Source organism: Amborella trichopoda, chromosome 8 (assembly GCF_054954075.1).
Source record: "Amborella trichopoda isolate Santa Cruz 75 chromosome 8, AtrichopodaSantaCruz75HAP2 v2.0, whole genome shotgun sequence".
Lineage (NCBI taxonomy): Eukaryota > Viridiplantae > Streptophyta > Magnoliopsida > Amborellales > Amborellaceae > Amborella > Amborella trichopoda.
Genome location: NC_142343.1, coordinates 38113887 through 38132667, shown reverse-complemented (window position 1 = coordinate 38132667; position 18781 = coordinate 38113887). Strand labels below are relative to the sequence as shown.

General features: G+C 36.0%; 1 long non-coding RNA gene across 1 annotated transcript; it reads right to left on the bottom strand.

Moving 5' to 3' along the window:
• Window positions 1-6159: 6159 nt before the first annotated feature.
• On the bottom strand, window positions 6160-12065 carry LOC148781076 (uncharacterized). The gene is made up of 3 exons (XR_016060080.1): window positions 9075-12065; window positions 6602-6681; window positions 6160-6448 (listed from the first exon to the last, which is right to left on the bottom strand). It is a non-coding gene; the product is annotated as an uncharacterized LOC148781076 (long non-coding RNA).
• Between the last annotated feature and the right edge of the window lie 6716 nt (window positions 12066-18781).

The window sequence follows — 18781 nt, the reverse complement described above, 5'->3', positions numbered from 1 at the left end:
TATACATATATCTCGATGTTGAAATGATCAATTCAAGGGTTTTCCAACATCCAAACAACTTTTTATGATGGATTTTTTAGGTGCACCTGTAATTCTACATGTTAAGGTTGCAACTTTATATAAACTTTTTCTTTTTATTAAAATAAAAAAAAAATCCATTATGAAATGGGCAGGATTTGATACCAAACTTCTTCAAGAAAAACATATGCTCTTACTACTATACTATTTGAGTACTAGTGATAAAAATAGGTAGTGTATTATATATATATATATATATATATATATATATATATATATATATATATATATATATATATATATATATATATATATATATATATATTTTTGTATTATTTCTTTTTTAAAAAAAAATGCCGAGTTACAAGTAATAACTGAAAAAATTTCGGTTGTGGAAAAACCGAAAATTAAAAAACTTGGATTTTTCAGAAACTGAAAAATGAGCAGTTTTGTCTTTTTTAAAAAAGTGTTATGAAGTTGAAAAAACGAACATCTAGATAATAACGAAAAGTTTTAGGCATTTTCATATTAACAGGAAATATAACTGATATTTCCATAATTTTTAGAAATAATAATTCTTGTAAGAAAATACTTGGACAAGGCAACAACTTTTTTTTTTTGGGTAAGTCAAGTTTTGGGTAAGTTTTAGGGTAAGTCAGTTTTGGATAAGTCAATGGGACATTTGGATAAGGCAACAACTTTTTTTTTTTGGGTTTTTTTTTTTTTAGGTAAGTTTGGGTATGTTAGTGGCCAAAGGGCCCTACCTTGATAAGAATCGAGCCTAGGATGTAGCATCCTACCTTCATAAAAATTAAACCTAGGATGTAGTGTTGCATGTTGTCAAGGGCTAACCAATTAAGCCCAAGCTCTTTTCCTAACGAGGCAATAACTTACAAAGTAAAATTGCGTACTTGCATCCTTACCGCAAAAGGGTACACTCTCGCCATCTCCGAAACCGCAGCAGGAGGGTCGGTAGGGTTGATGATGAAGGACAGAGAGAGAGGAGGTGCTCCGAAACCCATAAAGAAAAAGAAGATGAAGTTGATGACGAAGAAGAATATACCAATTCAAAAAAGCAAAAAAGAAAAAGAAAAAAAAGTCTTAAGTGACAATACATCACATAAAAGTATGGGTTTCCAAATTAGAAGCAATATATGGAGGGAAAATTGCAATGTATAGAGCCTAGGTTCTAAACAATCAAATTAGAGTCTACCTTCAGATAGTATCGAAAAATATGATTTTAACATTGGAAATCTTTGTGATAGCCTTAAAATGTATTTTTATATTTATTTATAAATTTTAAAGCTTAAAAAATACTGTAGATTGACAAATCTATGAAAACTTGAAAATCTTGGAAATTGACTATCCAAAAGTGCATTACAAAATACATTATTTCCAAAACTTGAAATCCATTTTTTTCTCATGTCCATGAATATTGATGTCAAGATAATCAATTTGAAGATATTTGGGCATCAAAACAATCTCTTGTTAAATTTTTGAGGTAGACTTTAATTTGATTGTTTAGTGCCTCGGCTCTATATAAACTTCTCCCGATTACAAATGGCACTGATAAAGAATAGTCCCGTAATAAGCCCATGCGGTCCGGCATTGCCAAAGAGCAGTCCGACAATAGGCCCATGCGGTCCGACAAGAAGCCCATACAGTCTGGCAACAAGCCTAAAGTGCGGTCCGGCAATGTCAAAGAGCGGTCCGACACTTTTTTTAGTTTAACGGGATCCGGCAATGTCAAAGAGCAGTATGGCGGTCCATGTAAGCCCACGTGAATGTCCGGCCAAAATTAAATTTTTATACGAAAAAGGATATTTTTGTCAAAAAAAATGTACTTTTTTTTACTTGGAAGTATTTTGCTAGAAAAATGTATTTGGGGAAAAAAGTGAGAAAAAAAGTTTAGTTGGAGGTAACTTGCATAAAACGTCTTGTCTTGAGGATTATTTGTAATTTTGTAGAGAAGTTATAAAAACCTAGGAAGGGAGAAAACCGATACATAAATTCGAGTAGGAAATCGCTAACGGAAGAGGGGTCAACAGAGGAATCAAATAGTTTTTTCATAAGAGTGCCATTTATAAGAGTGCCACACTAAGTAGAATCTTTCGGTAATAAGGGGAAGCAACGAGAAAGTAATCCACAATCAGCCACTATAACCTCATATAAGCCTCATAAGTTTCTAGTTCATGAGATGCTTTACAAATACAATGAACAGGTTATAATTTGTCAATCATTTTGCAATCGTTAGATGAAGATATTTCATCCACTTATGATGACCCCAAACTAGAAATCCAAAACCAGTGAGAAAATGAGCAATAAATGTGATGAAAAAAATTTCATGCCCCTGGTAGGGCAAGCCTTTTACGCTCCCATAGTAGACCATAAGGGATAATCAACACCAGATATCAAGTGCTACAAACATATAGGAGAATAGTTTACAACATCCATATGTTTTCATCTACTATCTCTTGACAACAGATGAGGGATTGGGTTCATAATACAAATGCATCCATAGGAACCTGTCCTTTAATTCCAGATTGTCAATTCAAACCCCAAAATTCATCTTCTTAAAACATTCACAAGCATGCAATATATACTACAATAGAGCACATGCAGGACAAACACATATATTACACTTCATTGAAGTGCTCAAGAGAAAAGGAACATCACAATATATACAGGCATTGCCCCAAACCAGACATTGCACCCCGAACGAGTGTTACTAGCTGAAGTCACATTCCAAGCAATGAAATGGCATATTAGTTAGAGAAGAAATAGTGTATTAGTTAGAGAAGATAGGGTGTCCTAATTACCATTGTGACATGCTTTTTGTGACATACGACAATCACATTGCCAATGATAAAACCCATTCGTCCACATGCCACGGCATCCGGCCAAGTTGACCATTGTTCAAAAAAAAGGGACTGCTGAGCACCTAGGCGGTCCAGAAGGCTTGGGCGCATCGCTCAGGCCAAGGCAGCCAATGGTCCCTAGGCGATACGAAACCTGCCTAGGCAACTGCCCAGCACCCAGCCTTGGGCGGCCGCCCAAGGCTTGCGCCCTGTCCAGAGGTAGAAAAGTAAATTTTTTTTGTTTTTCTTTTTCTTTTTTTTTTCAAGATATAAAAGATTGGAACGATAGGTTTTAGGTTAATTTGAAACCTAAACCCACAATAACCCCATTTAGAGATAAAGAAACCTCCAAAAAACAAACCTTTATTTTTTAGATTGTTTGTTTTATTTTGAGTTGTTTTCTTCAGGATTTAGTCGGAGTGGAGATCTGGTTTGAAAATATAAATACAACCCTAATCCAAATGACAAAAATTGCGTTAAATGCAATTTTTGTGAAAAAAAATACAAAATGAGGCATAAACCGCTTTAAAAAACATATTGCCAGTATTAAACGGGATGTTGCCCCTTGTAAAAATGTTCCATAAGCTATCAGTTATCAGATTAAGTAATATATAAGTTATGTAAAACAAAAACAAGAACAAGAACAAAATCCTTGTCATAGATCTATTTCTGCTACTTCTAGAAAAAGTTATCCGGGTTGAAAGTTTGGGTACAACCCAAATCCAAATAATAAAAAATGTATAAGGTGTAATTTTTGTGAAAAAGATACCAATGTGGGTATTAGCCAATTCAAAAAATACCTTGCTAATATTAGAGGTAACGTTACTTCTTGTACAAAGGTTCCTGACGCAGTTCGAGATGAGATTAGACATCTTCTGAATTTAGAAGAACCAGAAAAATATGAAAATAAACCTTGTTCTATTGAAGTATTTTTTCCAGGTTCTAGTCGGAGTGGTGATCCGGGTTGGAAGTATGGTTATAACCCGAATCCAAGTGATAAAAATCATATTAAATGTAATTATTGTGGAAAGGAAACTAATGGGGGCATTTACCGGTTTAAAAAACACCTTGTCAATATTAAGGAGGATGTTGCTCTATGTAAAAATGTTCTTAAGGCTACCAGAGAGGAAATTATACAATATTTGAGTTCAGAGAAGCACAAAGAAAAAAGTAGAGCAGCCAAGACTCCCAGGGCCTCATCTGCACAGACTGCACATACTAGTAAGAGGATAGTAGAAGAAGAGGAGGGGGAAGAGGCAGATTAAGAAGAAACTGAGGATGACGAGCATTATATTGAAGAGAGAGATGACTCTGATGATGATGTCCTCGACTCTGATACATATAATGAGGCTTGCCCTATTGATATTCCTTCTGATGATGAATGATGACGACTGAAGTCTTTTGCCTCTTGGTGCTGAGTGTTGAGTGTTGATTATTGTAATGAGTCATGAGTATTGACCAGTTCTGATACGGGCGCGCTCTCGAAGGCTCGGGAATCCCGAGCCATCCGGTGTCATTTGGTATTATTTCTTCCTCTCTCTTTCTTTTTCTTTTCACTATTTATTTTATTTTATTTATTTTTGATATGTTAACTTGTTTTAAAAACCGCATTTTAATGCTCTGGATCATGCTAGCTCTACCACAGACCTAAGAGTAGATCTGCTCGTTTTCGTGAAAATCTGACCTCAGATCTGAATTCGATCTGTCCCACTTTCTCTACCACTTTATTTACATCTTTTTAATTAGTTTAAGATGTTAAAACTCAAGAGATCTTAATCGAAAGCTGTGTCAAATTTTCATCGTAAACACATTTGCGCTCGTAACTGCAAGCATCAAGCATATGCATATCTGCACATAACTTTCAGTTCCTTTCTATGGGAACTCATAAAAGTTAAATAATAGCCATCCTTTGAGAATCACTCTTTGAACTTCTCCAATCCTTGTCCATTAATTCTGTTTTATCTCATGATGTCTCCAAATTACATCATTTGTTCCAGTTGAACTACCAACTTCCTAGGCACCAAACAATTTGACAATGTCTAAGTCATTTCAAAGTGGGTAATGAATGGAAATTTTATGTGGGACTCTGGTCTCATGGACTTCGGGAATGTCGTATCGGCCTTGATCATCTCCCCTCATCAAGTCCATCCAAATGCATCTTTGCATTATTAGAGTCTGATTATCCCCTGCTCTGATGTTGTGTATTCTGTTAAATTTAATTGCTAAATCTTTCCTAAACCAAAAGAGCTTTCTCAATTCCACTAAGAAAATGACCAAGAAAATGGAACTCTGAGAAGCAAGAAGTACTATGGCAGCACTTATAATGGCATTCTTGTCCACTAGAAGCTCCCAATATCTCTTTCTTTTTTCAATATCCAAGAGTGTACACTGATACCCAGATCATATAAGAAAGATTCACCCTTATTCTGCTTTTATACATGACTGGGTCGCATTTATTCAAGTTTTAGAGAATAAACAATCCGTTAGTATGGGCAACATTCATTGTCACTGGACCATATCTATCTTGTACTAGATGGATATGATTCTTTTAAACATAAATTATACATGAACAATCAAGCCCCAATCAACATCAGCACAATAGAAAAAATGGAATTAAGTGGACAAGCTTTTGCATTTATTGTTTGTGTGTCCATTTTGTTCAGTTATTTGTGTTAAAAAATTCGCGATCCGGTGAATGGGAATCAGTTGGAACCACAGGTTTCTTGTCTGAGACGATTACCTACAATATAATATATAATAGAGGAAAATTATAACGTTGTCTTTATAGCCTTCTTGGGTAGCTCGTTTGGGTTTAAACACTACTTCAATTTCACTTTTTAGATAAATGTGAAACACATCAAATATAACAAGGATAAATGTGAAAATATATCAAATATAGGGTTCAGACCCTAAACCTCAGCTTAAGTCACATGCCCATCAATAAAATAGCATATTGATTGAACCACAAATTGAGCTAGAACAATGAAAAGAAGAAATTAATGAAACATAAAAAATATGGTAATTTCGGCTTTAGAAACTCAAACTCCAAACCCCTTTGTTATAAAATGGCATATTGATTGAACCACAAATTGGGCTAGAACAGTGAAAAGAATAATTTCAACTTTAGAAACTCAAACTCCAAAAAATGTGGCCCCTATGTTAGTCATATGATTGTTAAGAAACCAGGAAAAGGTCAAATTTTGGCATTTGTTGCATATTTTCAATGTACCACTGTCACATACGAGTAGATTGATTTATGCTCAAGTGAAACTCCCATTATATTAAAAAGAAAAAGGGAAAATAATAGTTTTCAATCTTTGGCAATCCCCCTAAACTAGGCAATCAAACTAAACTTCAACAGTTGCTCTCTATGCAACCAGGGCCCGTAGGGTGTGGGTAGCATATACATGGATTATTCGGATGTCTGCTATCATTTTCAAGGCTTATTGGAGTTTTGTCCTGTTAGAGAGCCTGACACTACTTGATTTTTCTGGGAGATATCACTTGGGGTGGAAGACGACTCCAAGAATGTCATTCGATGGACATCTCGGCAGGCCAACTGCACTTGGAACCTGAAACAATTGTTTGAACTTTGAACATATCTACAAGAGATCTCACAACTTATAAATCTCTTACAAACATATTTGGTGCATAGCTAACTCACAGTAGCTGCTTAGAAAAGGAAGGTGCTAGCAACAATGTTTGTGTAAATAACAGGCCCTCACCTTAGCCATGGCACTTTGTGTTTTCTTTTCACTTCAAGGCGAAGAGAAACTTGTAATTTGGCATTTCCCCATGGTTCGGCCTGAAATTTTGCAAAGTTCTTTACTATCAATACTAAAGTCAGTAATTCTCAGAAAATAAAACTGGGAAGGCCTCCTCTAATTCCAAATGCCAATGGTTTTGTGCCTTTTTTTTCTTGTACAGAAGTGTTTGAGATGCATATCACCATTCTAGATGAAGAATGTTCATTGTGTAAATTATTTGTATATTTGAGGTGACTAAAATGTGAACTACTTTCTCTCCATCCAGTTGCCACAAAATCTGTTTATAGCAGAGGCCATGGGCCCTTACCATGAAAATTCACAATTTGGAAGAACCCTCATCTTGTTGGACCTATAGATACATTTACCTGGAGGAACTTAATATTAGGTTTACACAAGACCTAAGACATACCAAGGAGCATGTCGCATAGATGAAAGGTGAGGCATTTTGTTTTCCCTAGCTCGATATTCATTACAAGATGTTAGTAGACAGTATCCTATATTGGACACATTTAACTGAAGAAGCCATCTAGTTTTGTCGCGATATCCCATCAATTTATACACCCAGATGACTTGTATACACATCATTTGATTGTTGTTGTTGTACAGATAATTATGTTTTCTTTATAACACTCATGAGCATGTATTACATATACATATGCTGATATATCTACAGATCCGCATGTGCATATAATGTATATGGTAACTACACATGCAAGCATATGTGATAATTCCTACCAGAATATATGCATATGCATATATGTACCGACCTGTATGTTTCAGATCCTTCTACAAGGGCCTCAAAAAAATTAAATAACAGCATGACATTCTGAACTTCTCGAATCTTGTATACTAATTATGAGTGGCAAGACAAGAAATGATAGAACTCAGAATGAATACATTGAAAGGAACCTACGTGTGGCTTCAACAAGCGATAAGATAACGGAAACTAGACTTAGGTGTGCTGGATATGTGCAGCGTAGACCCAATACAACATCGGTTAGAATGTGTGATTTGGTTCAAATGTAAGGTTCTAAAGGGACAAGGGGAAGACCTAAACAACATGGATAGAAATAGTGAGAAATGATATAGTGCCGATGATCCAAGAGTGAACACTAATACCTCAGAATATATTGGGAAGATTCACCCATATTCTTCTTAGACCATATTATTTCAAATTGTTGAGTATAAAAATCTCTTATTATGGACCACATTCATTGTGACTGGGCCATATCTATCTCTTACTAGATAAAAATATGTATTTTTTACCCATAAGTCACCCATAGAATGTCAAAAACCCAATCAGCACCAGTAGAATAGCAAAATTGAAACTAAGCAGACAAAAAGTATCCATCCCATTTGTTACTCTCCATCCTCCATCCTAACTTTTAACCTACTTACTCTATTTTTTATTCTTCAATTCCTCAAATATGTTGCTCTATATTCATAATCCTCACGCGATCTCTTTGTAATGACTTTCATCAAGGGTGGTCAAGTCTTGATGGATATTGGGCAGCCTTGACATAGGACCAAATACTTGGTATGATTGCATGTGGCTGCAGAAACGTACTAATGAATCATTTACATACCTTAAGAATGGCATATTCAACATGCACATCGGCTGATGATTTTCACAAGAAAGCTCTGAACCTTGTCTCAGTTATTGAACTGAAAACAAATAAGTCCATAACAGCACCTACCTAATACAAAATGCAGGACAAACTTATTGTGTCTATTGCAATTTTATTTTTGAGAATGCATCAGTTGATTGATAAAAGTAAGAAATAACACTCCCAACTTTTGCATTATTGGGTGCTTCCACTTATGGATGTATGATCTTAGCAGCTTTTAACTATGAATTGATTCACTATAGTTAGATTTACATACAAAATAACTAAACTCCTTACAAGTGAATGACCTAATCATGGTCTAAAATGTTTGAATTATATCTATACACTTAAGCCACGTACACGCATACGTAATGTGCACAAACATTAAATTAGTGTGGATGGACATGATAATAAAACGTTTGACACACTAAATTGCATCCACAAATTATTTACTCATTCATTAGCATAACTAGTGAGGTATTGCAGATAGAGAGGGGAAAAAAGAGAAAATTGACTAATGAGATATCATATCCTCAAAAAACATTCTGACAAATTTCACATTCACTTCTAACATGTGAACCGTTTTTTAATACATTGGATATCCTCAAAAAAAATTATGACAAAATTCACATTCACTTCTAACATGATGAAAGATTCAAAAGAAACTAAGAAGTTTTCCTGACTTGTCAAGCACACTCAATCGTCCCATTCATGTAATCCACACTTTTCCTGACTTGTGCTGGAAAAGGACATTCATGCAACCCGTAACATTCATGTAACCCACACCTTTTCGTGACTTTGTGCTAGCAGAGGACAACCCACACCTTTTCCTGACTTGTGCTGGTAGAGTACAACCCACACCTTTTCTTGACTCGTACTGGCAGAGGAAATTCATGCAATCCGTCCCATTCATGTAACCCGCACCTTTTTCTAACTTGTGCTGGCAAAGGACAACCCACACCTTTTCTTGACTTGTGCTGGCAGAGGACAATCCACACCTTTTCCTAACTTGTGCTAGCAGAGGACAACCCACACTTTTTCCTGTCTTGTGCTGGTAGAGGAAATTCATGCAATCATCCCATTCATGTAACCCATACCTTTTCCTGACTTGTACTGACAGAGGACATTCACCTAACCCACACCTTTTCCTAACTTGTGCGAGGAATTTATTCCAAATTATGCGTCTTCAAATCAATGGCACCAAGAGCTAGACATGCAAATGGAACGAACAGAAGGCAGGGTGGAAGAAAGGGAGGATTTCGAAAAATTAGAGAAGTTTGTGCCATGATTTACACATATTTAAACCTGTGTGAATCAATTCTACATGGAGAGTTGAAAAAAGGATGTGAATAAGATTATCAAGTGTGTGAATCAATTCTACATGGAGAGTTGAAAAAAGGATGTGAATAAGATTATCAAGTTTATCAGAGTAAGAAACAGAAGCATCATTACAACAAATTTTATTAGAACCACCCTATCTCTTTCTTGTTTTTCGTCCTTCTGCTATAGTTGTAAGAGGTTCAAAGAAGAATGTTAGAAGAAGAGGGACACTAGGTTTAAAAAAAATTGCTAGGGTGATATAAGAAATAGAGAGGTAGAGGGATAAGTGGTTGAAAGATGGTTAGAAAGAGAGATAGAGCTTAGAGAGAGGGGTAAGACGTTTAAAGAAGATTATTAAAGACAAGAGAACAGCTGCAATTATTTGGTGTATTTTCTTTCTGGTTCAGGCCAAGTTCACGCCACCCATCTTCATTGGTATTTCCTTTCTGGTTTTGTTGACTTGGTCTGGGTGGGGTTGTCGGGATACAATGAAAATATTTTTGATCTGGGTGGGGTTGTCGGGATACAATGAAAATATTTTTTAATTTTAACAAATAAGGGGTTGTGATAGCATAAAACTTATAGGAAAGTATCTGGGCGCCAAGCGGGTGCCAGGCGCCATGCGCCTTGGTGCCAGGGGCACGAGGCAAATGTACTTGGTCGGACGCCCAAGGACGTAAGGCGTTTCTCGTTTTCTTAAAACTATGGGGCGCCCAAAGTTTTGGAGACCCGCCTAGGCGCTAAGCGCCGGTAGGTCGTATAGCGTTTTTTGAAGCCTTGTCTATCACCCATTGATTCCGTTTGTTCCATTTGCGTGCCTGGCTCTTGGTGCCATTGATTTGAAGACGCATAATTTGGAACAAATTCTTCACATGAAAAGGTGTAGGTTGCACAAGTCAAGAAAAGATGTCGGACGGGTTGCATGAATTTACTCAGGTCCTACCTCACCTGCCTTGTCGGACGGGTTGCATGAATTTCCTCTGCCAACACAAGTCAAAAAAAGGTATGGGTTACATGAATGGGGGGGCGCCTGGAACCGAGGCGCCTGCCTCACCTGCCTAGGTGCCCATGTTGCTGCCTCACTTGCCTAGGCGCCCAAGCACCTGCCTCACCTGTTTAGGTGCCAAGGCGCTTGCCTCACCTGCCTAAGCGTCCAGGTGCCTGCCTCACCTGCCTAGGCACCTGGCACCAAGGCACTTGCCTAGGTGCCCGCTTGGCGTGCAGGCACCCGGGCGCTTACCTAGGTGCCTACCCAGGTACATCCGCTCGTGTAGGGACACTTTGGTTTAAACGGACGGAGTTTTGGTCCAAGTCGCTTAGGCGCCAAGTGGACCGTTTTTTAAAACATTAGTGATAGAAAACTTCGGGTGCTTACCTAGGTACATCCGCCCGTGTAGGGCCACTTGGGTCTAAGCAGGCGGATTTTTGGTCCAGGCTGCCTAGTTGCCAAGTGGACCATTTTTTAAAACATTAGTGATAGAAAACTTCGGGTGCCTACCAGGTACATCCGCTCGTGCAGGGCCACTTGGGTCTAAGCAAGCGGATTTTTGGTCCAGGCCGCCTAGGCGCCAAGTGGACCGTTTTTTAAAACATTCATGATAGAAAACTTTTAACATGTTCCCAAGAACTAACGGAATCAGTGGGTGATAACAAGCTTTTAACATGTTTCCAATGACGAGTGGATGAACTGAATAGCATCCGCTCACCAAATTTCTCAACTAATATCTTAAATGTCTGATTACAATGATCAAAATAAAATGCTTTAATCTCAACTAATATTTTAAATGTCTTATTAAAATGATTAAAATAAATTGCTTTAATCTCAACTACTATTTTAAATATCTGATTAAAATGATCAAAATAAAATACTTTGATTTCAAGCTCACAATAACCAAAATCTTCCATAAGATATTGGATATGATCAAAATAAAATGCTTTAATTTCAAGCTCATAATAACCAAGGTCTTCTATAAGATATTGGAAGAGTGATGTGCTTCTTAGTTACAGGATTATACATGTTATTTTCTCCCTATCTACAATTCTGGTAACAAACCATTCTCCCTATCTACAATTCTCGTAACAAACCACTAGCAATGATTACACACAAATGTTATCTTCTACCAGAGATTAAAATTTAAAAAATTCCCTCCCAGAGTGTACATAAACGTGGAGATATTCAAATATTTTTAAATAAAATTCGGGGATTATCCTTTGGAAAACCATCTCTCTTTCTAGAGGGTGCCATGAGAGATTCATTCAAATATTTTTTAAATAAAGTAAGGAGAAGTTATTTCGATGTATACAAAGCCAAATGTGTGAAGGAAAAGCTATTTTGATGTATACAGAGACAAATGTGTCCAGGAGAAGCTATTTCGATGTATACAAAGGCAAATGTGTCAAGAAGCAGTTATTTCGATATATACAGAGAGAGGATTTTGAAAAATTAGAGAAGCTTATGCCATGATTTACATATAACCTGTGTGAATCGATTCTACATGGAGAGCCGAAAAGAGGATGAGCATAAGATTATCAAATTTATCAGAGTAAGAAACAGAAGCATCATTATAACAAAATTTAGTAGAACCACCTTATCTCTCACTTGATTTTTATTTCTTGATTTTCGTTCTTATGCGATGGATGTAAGAGGTTCAAAAAAATGTTAGAAGAAGAGGGATAAGAGGTTTAAAGAAGATTGCTAATAGTGATCTGAGAGATAGAGGGTAAGTGGATAAAAAAATAGATAGATGGGTAAGTGGTTGAAAGATTGCTAGAAAGCGAAATAGGGCTTAGAGAGAGGAGTAAGACGTTTAAAAAATATTGTTAGAGACAAGAGAACAACTGCAATTTCTTGGTCAGATTTTCTTTCTGGTTCAGGCCAAGTTCATGCCACCCATCTTCATTCGTATTTCCTTTCTGGTTTTTCTTAACTTGCCTGGGTGGGGTGTCAGATACAATGGGAAGATATTTGAATTTTAACAAATAAGGGGCTGGGATAGCATAAAACTTATGGTAAAGTATAAAATGAGACCTTTGACATTTTCTACATAATGGTTGCTATTAATATTGACCATTGGATGCGAAATTAGGTGGTTGTATTTATTTTATTGATCAAGCTCAAAGTCTAAAGAATTTTTTTTGAACTTTTTGACACATCCAAGCTATCAGATATCACATCAGATAGTTGTAATTAATTGTGACCTCCCTATTTCAAAAGTAAACGGTCTCATTGTATACAATCCCAAAACTTATAGGCTGTTTTTTATTCATGAGATGGCTCAGATCACAATGTCACGTCTCTACACTATTTTATTTTTGGATTTTTTATACAAAACTCACACTTATAAAATAAATATTAAAATAATATTATCAATAAAATATAACGACCAAAATATCCTTAAAAATTTCAATGAGGTATTTTAGTTATTATATTTTATCAAAAAATTCTTTTTAATATTTTTTATAAGTTTGCCCCATCGAGAAGATGTCACGTATCAAATTTCATATTCATACAATTTGCTAAAAAAAAAAAAAACTTTGAGACGTTGAATCCATAGCAGATGACTAGCTTAATTGATCTAAAATGGACGGCTGGCTCGGAAATATATCTTATATGATGTATAGGAAGTACAAAAACTTTTCCTTTTAGGGTTTCTCCACTCTCTCTACCAAAATGTTCATTGTTCTCTATGAAAGTTTTGTATCTCTCCAAACTCTCATTTCTCTCTCTACATAAATCAAACTCTCTCTCTACCCAAACTCTCACTCTCTGCGAAATCCCAAACTCTCTCTCAACGAGATCTTTGTCCAAACTCTCTCTAAAATCCCAAACTCTCGATCTCCCTCTCTCTATTCCCAATCTCTCTCTCTCTCTCTCTCTCTCAATGTGCCCAAACTCTCTCTTTCTCTTAAATGAACAATATGCTCCTATACGAACATGGAATCTTTTGGCTTTATTATTAGTATGCACAGATTTATATCATGAGGAATGTCTAGTGATGCATATTATTGGTAAATTTTGAGGTGTGTATAGTATATGCTGATGGTATTATTGATAAATTTTGAGATGAGGTTTACACCTCTATTTTGAATGGCATGCTCCTGCGAGAGAATGTTGTACACTTGCTCCCTCAGGCGAAGGAACCACCTAGGAGGATTTTTTGAGTCCATGTAAGAAACGTGTCATCACTATCAGAGTTCCCCCAACTATTTAAGGTCAGCTGGACCATTTAAAAAAGGGAAAAGTTCATATATACCCTAGGCTCTAAATAATCAAATTAGAGCCTACTTCAAAACATTCATTAGAATAGGTCGTTTTGATGCCCGAATATCATCAAATTAACAATCTCGACATCAAGATGCATGGACATGAGAAAAAAATGAATTTCAAGTTTTGGACATAGGACATCTTGTAACGCATTTTTCGACCATCACTTTTTAAGATTTTCAAGTTTTTATAGATCTGATCGATCTACACTATTTTTTAAGCTTTAAATTTTATAACTAAAAATGAAAATATAATTTAAGGCTATCACAAAACTTTTCGACACTGAAACCATATTTCTTGATACTATTTGAAGGTGGGCTCAAATTTGATTGTTTAGAGCCTTAGCTCTATACAAACTGCACCCTTTTACAAAATACCAATGTTTACTTTCAAAATAAAATTAAAATTTGAGCTCCTAGACACTTCAATCACCCTCCAAAATTGATTGCCCTTTTTCATTTTCGGCCATTTTCTTTTGTTTTATTAAATACCATATTTCATCCATACCCAAAATCATGGTTCTTAAAGATGCGGTACCCATACGAAATACCAGGGGTAGCCATAACATTAGGCCCTAGAAAGATTATATGGGACCGTGGTGCGGTGCCCATATGAAATACCAGTGGTAGCCATAATATTAGGTCCTAGAAAGATTATATGATATTAGGCCCTAGGAAGATTATATGGGCCCATGTTGTGATCTGGAAGGCCCAACAAGGGTATTACTGGCAAGGCACACACATCATAGGCCCAACAAGGGTATTACTGGCAAGGCCCACACATCATAGGGGCAAGAAAAATTAGAGGAATTTTTTCTTATCCAAAGGCAACACCCCTCATAAACTCATCCCAAGTGCAAAAATATCGCTTAACGGGTCTGGAGTCTGGACCCCTTATTCCATCCAATTAACATTAGAAGACGGAAAAAGTTTATATAGACAGTTTCTAAACAATCAAATTAGAGCTCACCTCAAAAATTTCACTAGAAGAGGTTATTTTGATGCCCATATATCTTCAAATTCATCATCTCGACATCAAGATGCATAAACATGAGAAAAAAAATCGATTTCAAGTTTTAGAAATGGTGCAACTTGTAACGCATTTTAGACCGTCAATTTCCAAGATTTTCAAGTTTTCATAGATCTGCTAGATCTACGCTATTTTTTAAGCTTTAAATTTTATAATTAACGATGAAACAAAGATTTTCTGTATTAAAACCACATTTCTTAATACTCTTTGAAGGTACGCTTTACTTTGTTTGTTTAGAGCCTCGGCTCTATACAAACTGCACCCTTAGAAGATTCATTGAGAAAACTTTATATGTAGTACTACCCTCATATAGATCATATGTGAACCATGTTCCTTGCCATCTAATTTGAGTGTTACAATAAATGTCATACAAAACAAATTTGTAGAAAACTAAAAATACTTCATAAAACATTATTTGTGTAAGACATTATTTGAAACTAGCTCAATCATCCATTCAAATCAAATAGCTGAAAAAAAAATACACATTTGTATTTTGTAAGTGGCGCAAATTTTAAAATTTTACCTTATTTATTAATTTTCGTTTCAGTCGTGTACCTCCTCAAAAATATATCCTAACGAAGGCCCAAATTACCCTTATGTAAAAGGATTAACCTAACCTCTCAATTAATAAGATGTAAGGCACTTTAACTTTATGAATGCGATTTTGTTACTAACTACAATCTCTTACTTCTTACTAATAAATCAAGATCGTACTCGAATTGTAACCCCTTGTTACAGTTGTAACTTGATATGTTAGTGACTGGTTTTTCCTTTAAACTTGATAAAGTAAAGAACATGACACATTCAGGATGATGTCATTTATATCGGTAACAATTTTATTCCTCTCATTGTTTTCCATATGTTCTTACCAATACAAACCTTTGGTAAGGGAATATGCTAGCATTTAACCAGTTAGAATAAGTGCCAAGACCAATATCCCTCTCTTAACTAGTTTGCAAATATGATTATACTTCATTGTGATGTGTTCAAACTTGTCATTAAATCTCTTATGCTTGTCAATATGCATGCTACCTTCTTTTCGCAATGCATAATTACCAACTTTATAGGAATTTTAATAAAATGTATTTGCTTATGGATCTCCTCATTCATATTAATTGATTTGATACTAGATACATCATAGTGTACTATGACTCCATTAATGATATGCATATTGACCGACACCATTTAGGGTTTATGGTTTTTATATCTCTCAAATTCTTATATCATTAATTACTACTAAATTTACTAAATTTATCCGCTCTATATGCAATATTAGGCCTTATGCAATTCATTACAAATATTAAACTTCTTATGATTCTTGCACGCTCTTTTTGAGCTGCAAAATCATTTTTATTACAAACCAATTTATTATGTGGATCTACAGTAGCATCCCTATGTTATGCCAAAGATGGTTGAATTTCCTTAATATCATTTCGATATAATAAGATTGATTGAGACTAAGTTTTCTTTCGTTCTTTATAACTTTTAAGATCACATCAATTGGCTAAGCATTTTTATGTGAAAGGCTTGTTTCGAGAGGACTTTGGTTTCAATCATACGTAGGATGACCCACAGATCAAAACATATCATCTCCATATAATGTGATGGCCAAAATTGAGATTGCAGTTACCTTACCTTAATAAATTTTCAAATTTTATTAAATTTGAAAGCAAACTTTATCGTCTCCATTTTGAACTTCTTGTACCTTCATCAAGCAGCTTGTTTAAGGACTTAGTAAGTATACAAGCTTTTCCTTCTTCCCCTGCTCAATATAGCCTCCGGTTTTACCTTTGTATATTTCTTCCTTTGAGTTGCAGTTAAGGGAGGTTGCCTTTATGTCCATTTGATCTATGTCTAGATTATAAATCACAACTTTTAGTCATCATCACTCTAGTAAATGTGAATTTTGCCACAAACGGAAATGTCCAAAAAAAAGTAGATTCGCTCTTCTGTTTATATCCTAGTACCACAAGCCTTGTTTTGTGGAGGTTGCCTTTATGTCCATTTGATGTATCTCTAAATTATAAATCACAGCTTTTAGTCATCATCACTCTAGCAAATGTGAATTTTTCCACAAACGGAAACATCTGAAAAAGGTAGATTCGTTCTTTATGTTTATATCCTTTTGCCACTAGCCTTGTTTTGTCTCTACCTAGAGCTTCACCAACCTTAAATTGATGGGTGTGGTCTGCATAAGATTGCAACCTTAAGTAATCACATTAAGGTGCTGGTTGGGCCTGATTTCTCATCATCCCAGGTCGACCCGATATGGTTGAGCCAATCGGAAGAATCATCTCTCGAACAATAGCGGGGCCCATGCACACATGTGTGTGTGTGAGTGAAGTGCAAATAGGAAACAACACAACAGAGATTTTGGTCGGTTAGAAAGAGCTCGAGCACCTACCTCACCGGTTGGGTTCAGGGGATGCGTCCGAGTGATTCGCCCTCTTAGATCACTTAAAAGGCCCTCCGACTATCATTGCAGTGTGGTTTGAATTCGGCTCCCTCACTTTACTCACATCACCATAAACACACTTGTCTATGGCTTTTGAGAGGTGTCCCTTAGCTTGTCTCCAATTAGGTATGCGAGGTTTGAGAGGTGGGGGTTGTGTTTATGGGTTAAAAGGTTTGTGTTTATGGGTTAAAAGGTTCAAAGAGAGAGAAGATAAATATGGTATAAAACAAATGGAAGTTTGTCTTGAAAAATGGGCAACAAATAACTAAAAAGATGGAAAAATATTAAAAAGAGGTTGATGAAAAATGGGTAGCCTTCTGGCATCACCTCTCTCAAGAGGTATTACCGGATGACAGAGAAAAGATACTCGACTTGTGATCGAGGTAACCTGAAGGATTAAGAAAAAGGAGTCTTGAGGGTTAAACCCATTGCAAATCGTTTCCGAGGAGCCCCTCATGCATGATGGTAATAAAATAAATGAGAACTTTATGTGTGCATGAATGATGAATGATAATGAATGGAAGGGGTAATCTTTAGAAATATTAAAACCTAGTGAAGTTAGTGTAAATGCGTCGTAAAGATAAGAGTTAAATGGGCAAATAAATGATGTGAGAGTTTCAAAAAAAAGAGAGTAGAAGAGTTTTAAGAAGTAAAACGAAGATTTGTAAATAAAGGATGAAAGCTTAGAAAAGAGAGAGAGTTTTATATTTTCAAAAAATAAAATAAAATGAGGGTGAGTAGAGATCCTTAAAAAATATAGAGGGTGAGTAGATCTCTTGATGAAAGAAACAAAAATGAATAAAGATGGGGGTAGAGGTGTGAAGAATGAAGAAAGTGATGAAAGGAAAAAGTAAGAAAGAAGAAGAGCGAGACGAGATAGAGAGAGAAAGGGAGAATGAATTGAAAAGAGAAAAGATAGAGGAGAGAAAGAGAGAGTGGAGAGAATGGGGGATAGGAGAGAGAGAGATATATGGAAAGATAGAGAAGGCGAGAGATAGGGAAGGGAGGGAGAGAGGGAGAGAGAGAGATATAAGATGAGAAAGAGAAAGATTTATCGGAGAAAGGGTGAAAGAGATATGAGGACAAGTGAGGGAGAGAAAAAGAGAGAGTGAAAAGAGGGGGAGAGAGAGAGAGGAAGTGAGTGAGGAGAGAGAAAAAGAGAGTGAAAAGAGGGAGAGAGAGAGAGTGACGACAGAAAAAGAGGGAGAGAGAAAGGAGGAGAGAAAACGAGAGACAAAGATAGGAAGAGAGATCTGCAGGATGGAGGGCCGCATGCCCAAGTGAGAGAGAGAGAGAGAGAGAGAGAGAGAGAGATAGATGTTGGATATATGTGGTCATTAAAGACCTTATGAGTGCTTGTAATAAAAAAATTTATATAATGAAACTTGAATTTAGTGGGAGTATGATCCTGTGTGAACCGTACTAAGCAAACAATATTTGTTGATATCAGACTTTTTTCGTGC